Below are 14,710 nucleotides of genomic sequence, written 5' to 3'. Positions count from 1 at the left end.
CTCTCGCGCTCGAGTATCCACGTACACACGGGCACGGGCACGAGGCGACGCGAGAGGGTGGATGAAAAGCAGTAGCACGGCAGTGTGCAGGCAGTGGTGCTATATATGTATATACGTGCAATGGCAGTAGCTGGCAGTGGAGGGGGTCGGCGCGAGCGACGGGGAGTGGGGGAACTACGTTATAAGGGCGGGTGCGCTGCTACGGCTTCGCAGTTCGCACTCGCAGTGAGCGCCGTGACACGGCCGAGGTAGCTCCTGCTTGTTTTGTTTCACGGTTGCACGCGATAGGAGATATACTATACCGGTCGACGGAGCTTCCTCCGAGTTCGCGGGAGCACGAGTGATAATGTGCAAAAGGACTGACACAAGTGCACCAGTTGGATTTCAAAGGGGGACGCTGTGAGAGGTTACTTCTGTACGTCTTAACGACGCCCGAGGTCGTGGAGGAGGAGAAGGGAACTTGGACGCAGCAAACACAGTTCGGCCGAGGTGCTGGAATCGCAAGGTACATATCATACACACGAGGCTCGACTCGGCGAGGGTACATACGATACACACGTAGGTCTTCTCCCCCCCGCCGCTGGACTGGAGTGTTGTCGAGAGGCGTTGAACTCGGGTGTTTGGCGGCGTAGGCTAGGTCAAGCCAAGAAAGTTGATCCCCCTCCCTCGGTCTCCCGGGAGCTCTGCTTGTACGTGTCACGTTGGCCTTTTGAAATTACTTTTTATCATTCGGTTGAAAGAAAAATTTTTATTTCACGTCTTTTTTTTTTTTTTTCCCAAAAAAACGGTAATCGTGCACGGTACAACGGTACCAGTCTCGCGTGGAATTTCGCTGGAATTTCGATGGAAAAAGTGTATTGTCGAGCACCAAAAGAAAAAAATAACGAGAAACAAGAACGTAGGTAGGTAATTTTCCATTATTTGGAGAGCTAAAGGGGGGTTGGAAAAAGGATTTCGAGCGGGAAAATTTCTGTTTTTCCTGCGACGGCAAAAAGAAAAAAAAGGGCTCGAGCGCCTCGAAAAAGTAGCCGTGTATTGATTTTAAGTACGATTTTGCCCCGTACAATTTCCCGTTGAAAGAAACGAGGGTGTTTGCCTGCTTCGCCTCGGCTCTTGACTTTTCCTTACCCGCTCCGGCGTGAAATCAGTTGCTCGATATTTACTTTTCGTTCCACGTGGGAGGAAGGGACTAAAAAAAAGGGAACCAGCGGAGCTCTGCCACATCTATACATCACAGGCGAGTGCTACGTGTTAATCCCCGAAAGGCTCCCCGCGTAATGGAATACTTGAAAAGTCATTGGACGATAGCAATGTACACTCGGAAGAGGCCGAGTTTTCGTAAACAATTTTTGCGCCAATAGATTGGCTGATGAACGGCCCATCCGTGCATAGCAGGGGGCAAAGTTTGTCCGACACGTAATAAAACTTTCGTCCCTTCTTTTTCACGGAATAACGTGAATATCGCATGGATCGACGAAGAAGAAGAAAAGTAAAATAAAAGAAATATCTCGATCTCCCTGTCGTCAATTACCGACGTAATCATCCTCACGCGCGATATCATCGCCCCCCCCCCTCTTTTTCCCCAGCCAGCTCTCGGCGTGCACCGTCTATCGAGATCCTAACGGCGCGTCGTTTCGCGCGAAGAGAAATGGGAAATTGATTCCATTAGGTCTCGGATTTTCTTCGCTTCTTCTTCCCCCTGAATCCGAGAGCGAGGCTGTTTGTTCGAGCTAAGCGCCCGGAAGACGTTTATCGCGGGGAAATTTCGAAAATATGCCTATTTCCCTATCTCCAAAAGCTCACCTGTGGCCGCACGAGCGAGACGAGTACCCGAATCGCAATGAAAAATTTTACAATAAAAAATTTCGATGGACCAGGTGTGTCTCGAGTTGGTGGAGGAGATTCCAGTTTCGGTTTCTCGCCTCGTCCCCTTTCCGCTTCGGGGACCCTCACTGGCCCCTCCTCCCTAAAATACAACGACGGCGGAAGAGGAGCCCCGAGGGTATCGTCGACGCGGAAACGGGACGAGGATGGAAAAAGAACGACGGAGCACGCGACCGTTGAAAGAAAGCTAAGGAGAAGGAGAGTTGGCGGCTCGAATCGATCCTCGCGTGCTGCGCTACTCTCTTACGTGCTCCTCCCAAGGTAAATACGCTGCCAGCAACAACGGCAAACCGGCCACTTCCCCCCCCCCATGCCTCTTCTTCGTTTTCTCGTCACGATAAAACAACGGTATATATATAAGTGCACATCACGAACCCTGCAATCGCCATACGTGCACGTATTATGACTCCGGGGGGTGCGTTAATAGCATTTTTTTTTTTTCTTTCCATCAAGCTTCTCGTCAAAAGTAACTTTTATTCCGACCCGAGCGGAGAGATAGAGAGTCGCGAATTTATTATGCACAAGAGAGGCTGCAGATGTGGGGTGCTTTGCCGTCATCAGCGGAAGCGCCCGGGAGTCTCGCCGTCAAATACGGAAACTCCGCGCGCCAATCGACGACGGAACTTTGTCGGCAAGAGGGGTTGGCGCTGTATATACGTACAAAGCGCCCCTTTGAGGTATGTACGCGGAGCATCGGGCGACTTTCTCTCATTGCCGGGAGCGCCGCGCGATATCTGATTGACGAAGCCTCGGCTTTTGCGCGATCGGGACGCCCCCGCCGTTCATTAAACGCTAGATCCGCCGCTGTTTGGGTTTGTCTTGGCCGAGAGTTAGCTCCGACCCTGGCTTTCGATACTTACTCCCCATCAGCCGAAACTCCGTTCGAACGGTTCGGTGAATCGGGTAAATATGTCGCCTTCGACACGGATTTTTCAATATTGCGGTACATCGAAATAACGCATGAGGTTTACTTTTGTGTACAAGTCGATAACGGGGAAAAAGTCGCTGTGGATGAGTATACCTGTACCAACCGTCCAAAGCCCTAGAGGAATCAAAGTACGTTGGATCAGGCGTGGGTTTTTTTTCCTTCCTATATTTAACCAGGATGTGCATCGCAAAGGGGATTGTAGCACCTTGATGTGGGAAACTTGGATAAAACGTTGGACCGATTTATCTACCTCCCAACCCTAGTGATACTTCAATAACAAATGTGACATTGGTTCAACGACTTTGTATTCAACGCATGATTATTTGTCATTAGACCAATTCCAGCCCTTAAGCTCGTCTGCGCAACATAATAAAAAAATGTACCCAATCTTTGAAGGTATAGGACAATTTCATTTTAAATGGACGAAAAAATTTAAAGCCGGGCATTACCAGCTGTTTCCCGATACTATATACCGAGCCTGCCACCCTTTACCTCTGAATTACCTCGTAGAGATAAAACGAAGGGGGTAGTAAAAAAAAAGGAGGCAAAAACGGAAAATGGTTAATATGCAAGTAAGTAATTATCCGCACGATGATTATCTAAATACTCGCACGAGAAGCGTATACGCGTGATGTAGGTGTATATATAATATACGACACACGTGCACATGAATAATCTCATCAGAGTCAGAGTTGGTAAGTAAGTAAGTAAGTAAGTCGTGGGAGCTGATTTGGCGGCTGTGTATATGAACGCGTCTAACTACTAGTGTGTACAGCACTGTGGGTGGGACTGGCGCTCCAACACACGTAGACCTCTCGCTTTGGATCTCAACGCGATCTTGTGCATTATGTCGTACAGCGGCTTGGCTTCGGGGGTGGCGCGCGTCGCGCATAATTCACACGCACACGGTCCGCCTCGGAAAATTACGGCATTCGCGTGTGCCACGTACGCGCTAATGACGCCTGGATGCAAAGGAGCTGCCGGCAAGATAAGAGCACCATAAAGCCATGGGGCGACGGGCGCATGCAGAGGAGAGAGTGTCGAACGCCGGTGGTTTTCTCCTCTCGGCACCTCACTCTCCTTAAACCAACTCGTCGCGCTCTGTAGGTGGTTGTTGAGCCTCGCTCGCTCCGGGCACCTACGGGTATATATATATATATATACCACCATCACGTGTAATCACCCTGCTTCTTCCTTCCTTCCTCCCTTACTTACTCACTTACTTACTCGTACGTACCCCTCCGATTTCTCGAGTTACCGCTACCGCCTACCCCTCGCAGATATCTTCAGCCAACTTGCCTATAGCTGTTGCACGGACTTGACGCCCTGGCTCGAGTTGCCGAAGCGATTTCTCCGAGTTCACTTCACTCCTACATCCTTTTGACTACGACGTGCCCGTCGTTTATAATATACACCTACCCGCGAACGGGGCTGCGCCCGACACACCATCGATCCCTACTCCCCTTGAAATAAAGTTCTTTCAAAGCATATAGATATACGCCTCATGTATATACCTCCGTAGGATGTGTGGGTATTTATATTTTACAGTGGAGTACCACCCTTTGAGTTTGGTGATTAGGTGCTCTCGAGAGGGATTACGAGTTTGCGTTAACAGTTCGCGAAAATTTGAGAAAGCGAAACATGAATCCCAGCTCCGATGAATTAACGTTTCAACGGGCCCTCGATCAGAAGCCTTAAGCGGGTTATGGTAAATTAAAAAGCACCTTCAAAGCCCCTCCCCGAGATCGTATTACTTGTGCTTATTAACTGCGCCAGTGGCAAATTTTTTGCTTGAGCTGCCCTTGAAATAAAATAACTCTTACATTGGGTACGTACCCCTACTTTTTTTCGGGTGTGGGGTATAGTAATTCGTCGAGTGCAGCGAAGTAAATGATGGGCCGTATCGGTAATCCACCAGCGAGAGTTGAAAAAAGAGTATGGGTAGCGCGTGCCAATTAACCGTCCCATCGGCCGGCCGAGGATGCACCTGATTGCAGGCTACGACGGGGCCATTTTCCCCTCCGCCCCGACGGCTACATTCCTCCTCCTCTTTCGAGCCAGCCCTCTAATCTTACGTGCCTTTCCCTCTAATTGAAAGGCTCGCGACAACTGTGCGTCCCCCCGTAGTGGTACAGATTTGCACGCCGTGCGACGAAATATAAGCGGATCGGCAGCTCCGCTACCGCCACCCCCCCGGATTTCCCCCCCGGCTCGCCTCGGCGGCTCTTCGATTTCCGATGGATCGGCAGCCGGAGCTGGAGAGGAAAAGTTATCGCCGGTCCGATTACGATGTTGTTTTTCCCTTTCATTCTCTATTTCCCTTCCTCGTTTGTACCCCCCCCCTTTTTTTTTATTCTTTTCTTTTAGCTTTTTTACCCGTATACGTAGGAGCGGAGGTAAAAAATTTTTTCCCCGGGGAACTAAAGCTGCGCTTGTCCGAGGACTCGTTGGGGCTGAATTATTTAACAACAAAAGCCGCGATCCGTTCGTCCTTAATTGGCTCTGATGTATATAACAAAAATCGGCTTTCAGCGCGGTTTTCAGATAGGCGTTACCGATTTTTCAAGGAATTAATGGATATCAACGATGAAATTTCACTCGTTTTTTGCAAAGTTAATCGAGATGGACGTTCCCGTGATTGAACGGAAGCCATCCATTTAATTTCGCATCGACGAATGGACCCGGAGATGTTATCGCTTCGCCGCTCGAGCAAACTGCACAACAAACAGAGCCATTGACCGAAATGGGTCGTCGAGTCAAAAGCCCATGAGGTGAATGGGTGCATTTATATAATATATATACGTAAGGAGCAACCGCAAAGAATAGCATCTGCGTGTACCCTATATGTGTATGCAAAGGTCGAAAGACGCAGCCAAGACGGGGAAGGTCACTCCGTTCGAAGAAGAACAAGTGTCTGCACGCGTTCGAGGGAGGAAAAAGCACTTGGGGGAGGGGGGGGGCAGGGCTCAATAGTTGAGAACGTGCTCAACACGTGTTTCCCTTATCGCGTTGTTATACTTTTGAGCTGCCGCGATGAAAAAGGAGAGTTTGGGAAAGATGGTCGCTTAGCTCGTTCTCCCAAGAGCTGCGGTGCCCCTTGTTCTCGATGACGGGACCATCAATGGGCTCGTAAGAGGATTTTTCTCCGCTACGTAAGTACACATCGGGAGATCGCGAGATACACGCAGCGCGTGATTATTATTTCAAGCAAAGTCGATAGCGCACACGTTAAAGGGGTATGGTTGGACCCCGGCTTTGGGAACTTTCGAGCTTCGCCCAATGTGTCCATTAGTTCATTAAAAATAAGGGGCACTCGTGATTCTCGTCAAGCGTATGTACAACCCGAGAAAGAGCTTGAAATATTAATAATACCACAGGGTTGTTGCAACTCTACTGTACCTACACCTACCTACAAGTTATCATCCACATGTCACCCCCCCCCCCTTTTATTTCCATCGAATTTTCATGAATAATTCACGCGGTTCGGGCCGAATCGGTATGGTTACATAATTCATTAGTGCCGAGAGATCATACCCCGGCGAGCTCGAACTTTTCCATTCCGGGCTCGAAATTCATAATTCAGCATTTTTCTAAGCCCATGTAGTACCAAGTGTATACGTCTTTTTCGTCTGTTATACCTTTATAATACATACTCATGTAGTTCTAAAGTGTATTATTATATTGGGTAAAACATGATGATGTGTGGTGCATTACCATCAAGTGCCAGATTTGCGCGCGACTCATCGTGCCACCCGCATTTTCTCGTACCAGCTCCAGTCGCCCGTCAAATCACTGGCGACATATACGAGGTGCCCTTTTTTTCGCTTACCACCGGGAAATATAGTCTCTCATGCAGCTTACCGCATGCAAAAACCAACGTCGATACGTCTTATCTCGCATCGGAAGCCGCGCTTGAGACGTCCGTCTGGACTTTTTTTTTTTTTTTTTTTTTTTCACTCGAGGCGAAGTGTGGAAGGAAAGGAAAAAAACTGCGTTTCAATGTACCCGAATGCATGATGTACTAACATGGTCTTGGCTCGCCCTGCGGCGCATTACAGATACACGAGCTGGCGCGGGGATGAAAAAAAAAAACAAAAAAAAAAAAAAACGGATGATGCGCACCAGTTTGATTTACGAGAGCTAAAATAATTTGTATTTCGAGGCAGTTCAGCGAGAACCCTATTGTTTCGTATATACGTATATAGGTACCCATTGTGTCTGGCTTGCACTCGCACTAATGATCCATCCGACGCGAGTAGGTATATATTCGCCTGGCGTTGATTGATGCCGCGGATGGTTTAACTGCAAAATACAGGGGCAGATGCAATATTTACGGCAATAGTCGGCTGATTTTTATCATCCGCAGTTCCGATGGCGCAAGGAATTCACGAAAGACCGCCATTGCCAAGTTTTCAATGAAGGTAAATCGCGAGAAATGAATTTCGAAAAATCCTCGACGCAAATTCCCAGCGGGGAAATACATGCAAAATCACACAGCGCCACCGGTATTTCGCGTTTCCCGAGCTGGTTATTTAATTTCCATCGCAGAGAAACGCCGATTGCGAGCGTATAGGTACATAAACACTCGCGCGGTACGTGGCACGCATGATATAGATATACGTATATAGGTGTGCCGAGCGATTCGAGCGGATAGATAAGCCCGTCGGTTTTTTGCCGATGATGACACGTATAATCCATCGCCCACCCCCCCTTCACCGCGTACACACGTATTGTCCAGGAAAAAAAAGCCGTCCGCGTGTATATTTATATTTCACCGGATATCCCTGTTGATTTTTTTTTCCTTTTTCTATTCAATCATACACCCGCCTGCTCTCGAAAAATACAAATCCATCCGAATCCTCGATCGCGCATCGGATTCGTTATAAACGGCGGTGCTGTGAGTATACATATGCGACACCCCATACTCCATTGGCGTCCGGTCGTCACGAATATGGACGAGGGGGGTTGTTTTGTTGAAATAAATCGTCACGCCCACGCTACATAATACCATTCCCAAATAGTGTTATTTCTCAAAAAGTCACGGTTATTCATCAGTATAAATGGGAGTATTTACGGCATGAAATGTATATATATATACCTATATATACCTATATATAGCCCTACAGTTTGGGGGAGGATATGAAAAAACGTCCCCTCGATGCGCCATTCGCGTCCCGTTCGATAAAACCAAAGAGCGGCGATGATAAATACACATCCGATGCAGCTCTGCAAAAGTGAAATGTACTCGCGCAGTTTGGACGGTCGTTAATTTTATGAGCGACGAGGGAGACAGGAAGACAGAGAGGGACGCTCATTAATTTAACAACTCGCGACAGCCGCGTTTGCCTCGGTGAGCCAAGTGGTGTCAAAAACCCGCGCAAATGAGACTCGATTTCCACTCGTTGACTGTCTGCCGAGGGAGGGGACCGTTCGAGATAAAACGAGCCCGAAACACCGCAGTCGGGACAATAAATAACTCCCCGCACTGCCATATACCTGTACAGCGCGAATGTGTAAAGTGGCCGGGGAGGGGGACTCGTGTAATCCGAAGCGTCAAAAGTGGCATTATCTCTCGCCCGATTCAATCGCCCGTGAAAATATCACCCGCTATCCGAAAAAGAGCGACCCTCTGCTGTTTCGAGGGCACGCGATACGTATATCTCAGCGGATATCATCCGTTTGCCCCCTTCGTTATCGGCTCGCGCGAACCACTCCCCCCCCCCTTGTCGCGTCACCACGAGGAGTTTGAATATTTACTCGTGTTGGCTGCTTCGACGATTTACCAGCGCGAGGCTTTTCGCGTCGAAAGAATCAATTTCCACCCTCAGCCCGTACACATATACGTGGGTATATTTATGTTGTGGGGCTGAAATGTCTCGTACATTCGCAAACAGGGTGGCGAAACGAAAAACCCGAGCTTTTTTCGACTTCGATGGGGTGAACGAAAAAATCAGTTTGAGGCGATAAAACAATCCTCCCTTTGGAAAAAAAAAACCGGCCACACTCGACTTTGGGACAACGAGCGATGTGTATGTATACGCTCATGGTGCGGACTCGCGCGCGTAGCGTATAAAAGTTCGCTAATCGCTGGTCTCGTTATCGAGAGGGGCTGCAGCGTGTACGGCCCCGCTAACGAGATAGCACTCCAAGGCTACGGGGGGGACAAAAGCCCAATGGGGGAAAGCATTACTACGCGGCGCGTACGCTGTCCGCGCGGCCTATACACCCCCCGAGGGTATAAATGACTCCGGGAGACTGCGTGGGGTGTATGTTGTTTTTGGGCAAAGCAGCCGTTGTTTATTTCTCCGGGGGTCCGAGGGGTGATAATCTTTTTTTTTTCCCCTCCTTCGCTGGCCATTGGTTTTCGCGAGGATCCCCCGTTACTCCCGATTTCCGAGTCACGCTTCGAGGAGACGGACGATATCCTCTCGGAGGTGCGGCAGTATAGATGGCGGTGGTCGGACTCCCCCTGAATTCTTAATCGACTCTGAAAAAACCACCCACTCGAGGAAATTTTGAGGACGAACGAGAGGGAGAGATAAAAATCCCACTGGAACCGGGAGTCCTGGGGTAGGAGACATCACATATATACACACGTCCAAACAAAGTCCCGAAGCTAAAGGAGTAGGGGGTGGGGGGAGGAAGGTGAAAAGGCGAATTCGTACGGCTCGCCGATTTAAAGAGGAATCCGTTAAAGAGGAGGGAATATCTTCGCGCCTCCGAGAATACCCCTCTATGGTGATGGGGAAGGACGAGAAGGGAGTTGGGGATGCGCTCGCTGATGCAGACGTTCGCGCTTAGCGCTCCCCTTTTATTAAATTTGTAAGGATCTCTCTCTCTCTCCATCTTCTTTTGAATCGCGTGCGAGTTGTACCTGAAATCGGCAGGATTCTCCCGATGAAAATGCCTCTCGAGAGAGATATCGCCCATTTCTTTGTACCCTCGCGCTGAAATTTTTAATACTCCAACAGATACAAGATCCCCCCCCCCCCTTTTTTTTCATACACGACAAAAAAATAAAAAAACATAGGTACGATGCTACGGTAATTGGTTTATTCGTTGCGCCGTTTAGTTAACGCCTGACGAAAATATACGGCTCACTGCGAGACGCGCGAGATAAGAGTAGGCGGGAATACCTGATGTAAGATCCACGTGAGCGCAAGAGGAAACTTTGAAGTCGAGATTATCTAACGACGTTACAGGCCTGTCGCTCCCCAAGTATATAAGTAGACACACATGTGCATCATATATGTACCTACACCGATGTAGAAACTTGTACACGTAGATTCGAATAAAACTCGAGCCAGGTATACATAAGTGTATAGGTAGGCAGATACTTTACTCGGGATTCGGGATGTACCTACATAGACTTGTGTAAACTTGACGTCTCCGTGGTTATAATATGTATACGTGTGGGCTCGTCGTAAGTTGGCTACTGCACGCGTAAGTACTCGTAAAGATGCCCTTGCTGAAATTATATCAAAAAAGTCTCGAGAGTTTGGTGAATTTTTACAAAAACTACACCTGCCGATCGCTTATATACGTGCACTTGACTTTTTTTTTGCCGTACCTGCGAGGCAATAGAAATGGATTATGAAACATCAACGATGAGTCGTCCCGGGGAAAACAACAGCAGCAGTTAAAGATAGAGACTATGCGTGCAATGTAGGTACGGCGCAGAGAAAAAACACGAGAACGTGATGTACGATCGAGCGAGGTGGATGTTCGGAGCGGAGTGTTATTGTTTTTCCATACAACCGGACCGAGTCCGAGCTCTTGGGCAAGTAAAGTATATATATTTAGGGGCGGAGCGATATCCGGCCGATTGTTTATTCATCGCTGCTTTTCTCTCGAAGAAAAAAAAAAAGAGAGAGCGCGTGATCCCTATGCGCGCTTTTCCGTTCCTATGTGTATGTACCGTGGAAGGGGGGGCTTTTGGAGCTGAGAGTCCGATAGCTTTCGCGCGGATGGTGCTCGACGCTGTCATACTGCATGGGTATCCTCGAGTCGCGAGATTTTCCTCGCTTGGAAATAATAATATTGCTGTCGGTACAGTATATAATCGATGCGCTTTTGCCTGGTATGGGTGCTCTGATAATACCAATCGCACGTGTATAAACTAGCGTATATGATTTTTGTGTGCGTGACGATCCAAAAGTAAAAAAAAAAAAAAAAGAGATTTACTCAGAATCCATTCGAATGATCGAAGATAAGCCAAACATTTTTTTCTTTTCAAGAAATAAAACTGCCGTTTTTAGCAATTGTTGAAAATTCGTCAATGAAGTTTGGTTGCATACTAGAGGGTGCTTTTATTTTCTAAAGACTCTAATGATACGTATACGGCTCGAGGACTTTTTTTTTTTTTTTTTCAATCACAATTTAACGAGAAACCGAAGGAGTGTGTCATAGAGTGAAAGGGGATATTTTTGGAAAATGGTGTAAAAACGACACGAACGAAACAATGGGACGCCGAATATGTCGCCGAGTTTCATCGAGGCAAGCCGGCCGAGAGGGCACAAGTGGATTTACTTCGAACAAATAAACTCGCGCGGCCTACTCGGATAAATACATTTTAACAGTGGCAAATGTTTGCGAGCGATGATCGAGTCTCGATTACCACGTCACAATCGTACCCGAGAATGCTCGCAAACACCAGCCTGCCGGTGTGATTGAAGTTTGTTATTTACAGGTTTATATATGTATACACCCTGCATATACGGACGACTCGATTGTTTCGCAAACCCGATGTAAGCACTCGCCGGCGCCGCCACTGCTTTTTATACTTTTGGACAATCATCCGATGACAATTGTTGGGCACGTCGGGATGTTCCTGCCGCTTCCTTCCGCCACTCGTGTAAATTGATTTTACTTATTCATACGCGCGGAATAACGAGTGCTCCCCCCCCCTTTTTTTTATTATTATCATCAACGACTCGGCGAGCCGTGGCAATTAATTTTGTTTTGCCAAACGCTTCGAATATCCAGCGGAATAATATAATTATGAATCATCCGTCGCTGCGCGAATTTGAATAGCAACTCGGTTATTGCATTGACTTTTCATACACCTTTCGTTTTGATGAATAGTGTGCACGCGCGCAAATGAACGCGCATATTATATATGCATATATAATACCTACCCTCTGTAAAACGAGCGCCCTGCTCATTTCGCTGTTTCAATATACGTTTGACGTACCGCGATTTACGGCCCGTCATTTTATTTATAAGAATAATACGCTACGTACAAACCGTTCGGGTGTTTGATTTTCGCGAAATTTCCTGACTTTTTGGGTGATTTTACGCTAATTGGGTGGATCCGGAGGAACAAAATAAATTTTCCGGGGACCAAATCATCAATCGTTGATCGAAAGAGATAGCGGCACATTTTAATTTTACGCTCGAGCTCTCCTTTGATTTTATCAGTGTTTAATTTATTGCGTATGATTTTAGCTTGATGAAAATTCATACAGTAGGTTTTTTTTTTTTTTTTTTTTTTTTTTAGAAAAAGCCACCCCGTAATGGTTATATAGTAACTGCAGAATTGAAATAATGTTTTTTTTAAACGTTGGATGTATTGCGTTGGAGAGCGATTCAAATTTTCCTCGATTTTCTTCGTTGATTTCCACATTGGATCCAAACTTTTGTGTCCATCTCTGTGAGTCACTTGCAGGGCCGAAAAAATTGATGAGCACTGCCTGTGTGTGCACCCTCTCTTAATTTTCCAAAATAGGAACTGTCGATCTTTCCATCGGGATGCATTACTCGTCCGACGCTGAAAGCTCTCCCGTGTATTTTCGTGCGCTGCTCTAACGAGATTAACCGGGGGCTCTGCTGATCATTTTTCGAGCTGGAAAAAAGGAACTTTGCACTTGGCGCCACGTTTCGTCTTCTGTTGAGGGAACTCGAGTGAGGTTTGATATTTGCGTCGATTACTTTGTCGCTCGGAGAGCTTTTTTTTTTTTTTTTTTTTTTTTTTACGGCACATCGTGTCGCTTTTTTATCTCTCGTATGTTTAACGGTCCATATGAATTTTTCATCCGCTGTGTAGGCGCACGGATTGACTTCTCGTAAAATTTTTCATCAAACATCACTTACGGAACGGGAGAAGCAGCGCTAAATTTATCAAACGAAGAGGGATCGATCGGAAACTCGAAACGGAGCTCCAATCTTGTTTCGAGGCACACGCGCGCGAAGGAGTGCCGAAGAAAGCGAGACGGGGATGACTCGTTTCGCCATCTTCACATTATATACCTACGTAAAGCGAGTTAAAAAGGACCAATGGTAAAACGTGCACAGTTCGAAAGTCGGAGAATTTATATGGTATATACGTATAGGGTCTAGGGGGGTGGGGGCTAATTTCATACGAGTGTCGGGAGCAATGATTCAAGCGGATGGGGTAAATTATTCACGGGGTGGAAAAAAAAACAAGGGACCGGCTGCTCGGAAAGGCGCGATCGATCGTTTAACTCCCGCTGCCTCTATCACTGTCTTACATCGCGCTCGAGTTACCGCGATCCCGTACCCGGGCTGAGCCGCGCAATCTTTTGTTTTTTTATCGCTTCCGATTGGATCGTTTTTATTTCTTCCTCCCTCGGGGAGATTATTTCTTTTTTTTTTTTTTTTTTTTTTTTTTAAGAGGAGGAAAAAAATTAAGTCGAAGCGGGTCAATCGGAGGATTTTATTCAGTCCTGCGGAAGAGTGACTCGGGTTTTCATACGTATATACCTGCCATCGCAGTGGCAATTCACGCGCCCACGATTTATCTTGGGGGTAATAACGGGAATAAAAGATCAATATCCAACTCTGCGAGATGTTGTTCGGCAAAATGTAGGTCGATGGGGATGATGATGAGGAGTCTCGGATAACTTTTTGCCGGCTACCGCTTGATATTCTCTCCTCTTTTATTTCTTCCCTTTGGCTGGAAATCAGGTCGAGTGTACCCTCGGATCGAAAAAATTTTTCCGCCACCGGGAAAATCAGCCGAAGCGAAAAATGACCAGACGCGGTTGAAAAAGTTAGCCTCGACGGATGGAGATTTAATTGATTTTGTACCGTCGATGTTGTATTTAGGCCAACGGGATCGTTAAATCAGGCCCCGAGTAGCAGTGAACTCGAGGTCGCGGTGTACGCCCCCATGGGCGATAAAATCAAAGGAAGTGCCCTTATAAATCGCTCGTTGCTGGCGGGGTTTAATGGGGCGCGTCGCCAAAGCCTCTCACTCGAGCGTGCAGAAACAAGACGACGCGGTATATTATATATACATATATATACATATATATAAAGATACACCGAGTCCTCCCGGCCGCCCCGAAATTCACCGGTGCGGAGTTTGTCGGGCCGATATCGCGCCCGTAAATAACACCCGCAATTAACAGCTTCGAGAAACTCTCCGGGAACAACGTCGAGGCCGATTTATGTTTTTTAATTAACGCTACCGACCCACCTTATACGTAGTTAAATGGTTTTTCAATTCCAAACGAGCCTCTCTCGTCCGCTTCGAATGAGCACTTGATTAAAGGCTTCGTGGTCCGCACTGTCATCCACTGTACGCCGGCGCGTGCACATATTGTGTGCAAACTATCCACATATCTGTGGGTGCATGGCTGCTACAGAGAGAGTCCCCCGAGCGAGCAAGTAGGTACACGCGTATACTGCTTGTGTGCATGTACGCCGAAGAGAGGCAAGATATGCATACAGACGAGACGACCGGGAGATAGTGACTGCGCGCGAGTTAGGGAGGGCAAATACCCCAGTGGGAGGCTGCAGTTACGATCGAAGTTCCAGCGGAATAATAGCGGACAAACTCACAAGTATATACCTAATATCGTGTCCATATATGGAGGTAAGGAAGGGAAACAAGATTTCGCGCTGTTGTCTTTGCGGCGGTCATTGTCGTCGCCA

At 47.4% G+C, this 14,710-nt stretch overlaps 1 protein-coding gene across 1 annotated transcript in view; it reads left to right on the top strand.

The window, feature by feature from the left end:
• Nucleotides 1–239: 239 nt before the first annotated feature.
• The window catches only part of LOC106642483 (uncharacterized), a 29,136-nt gene continuing 14,665 nt past the window's right edge, over nucleotides 240–14,710 (top strand). The window contains exon 1 of the mRNA XM_014357270.2: nucleotides 240–505. The gene's annotated coding sequence lies outside the window, so the exon portion shown is untranslated. The remainder of the gene's footprint in view (nucleotides 506–14,710) is intronic.

Source organism: Copidosoma floridanum, unplaced genomic scaffold (assembly GCF_036245765.1).
Source record: "Copidosoma floridanum isolate Cflo_tuat_1 unplaced genomic scaffold, Cflo_Japanese_pri ptg000012l, whole genome shotgun sequence".
Lineage (NCBI taxonomy): Eukaryota > Metazoa > Arthropoda > Insecta > Hymenoptera > Encyrtidae > Copidosoma > Copidosoma floridanum.
The sequence above is the reverse complement of the archived record's forward strand: the minus strand, read 5'-3'. Positions and strand labels throughout refer to the sequence as shown.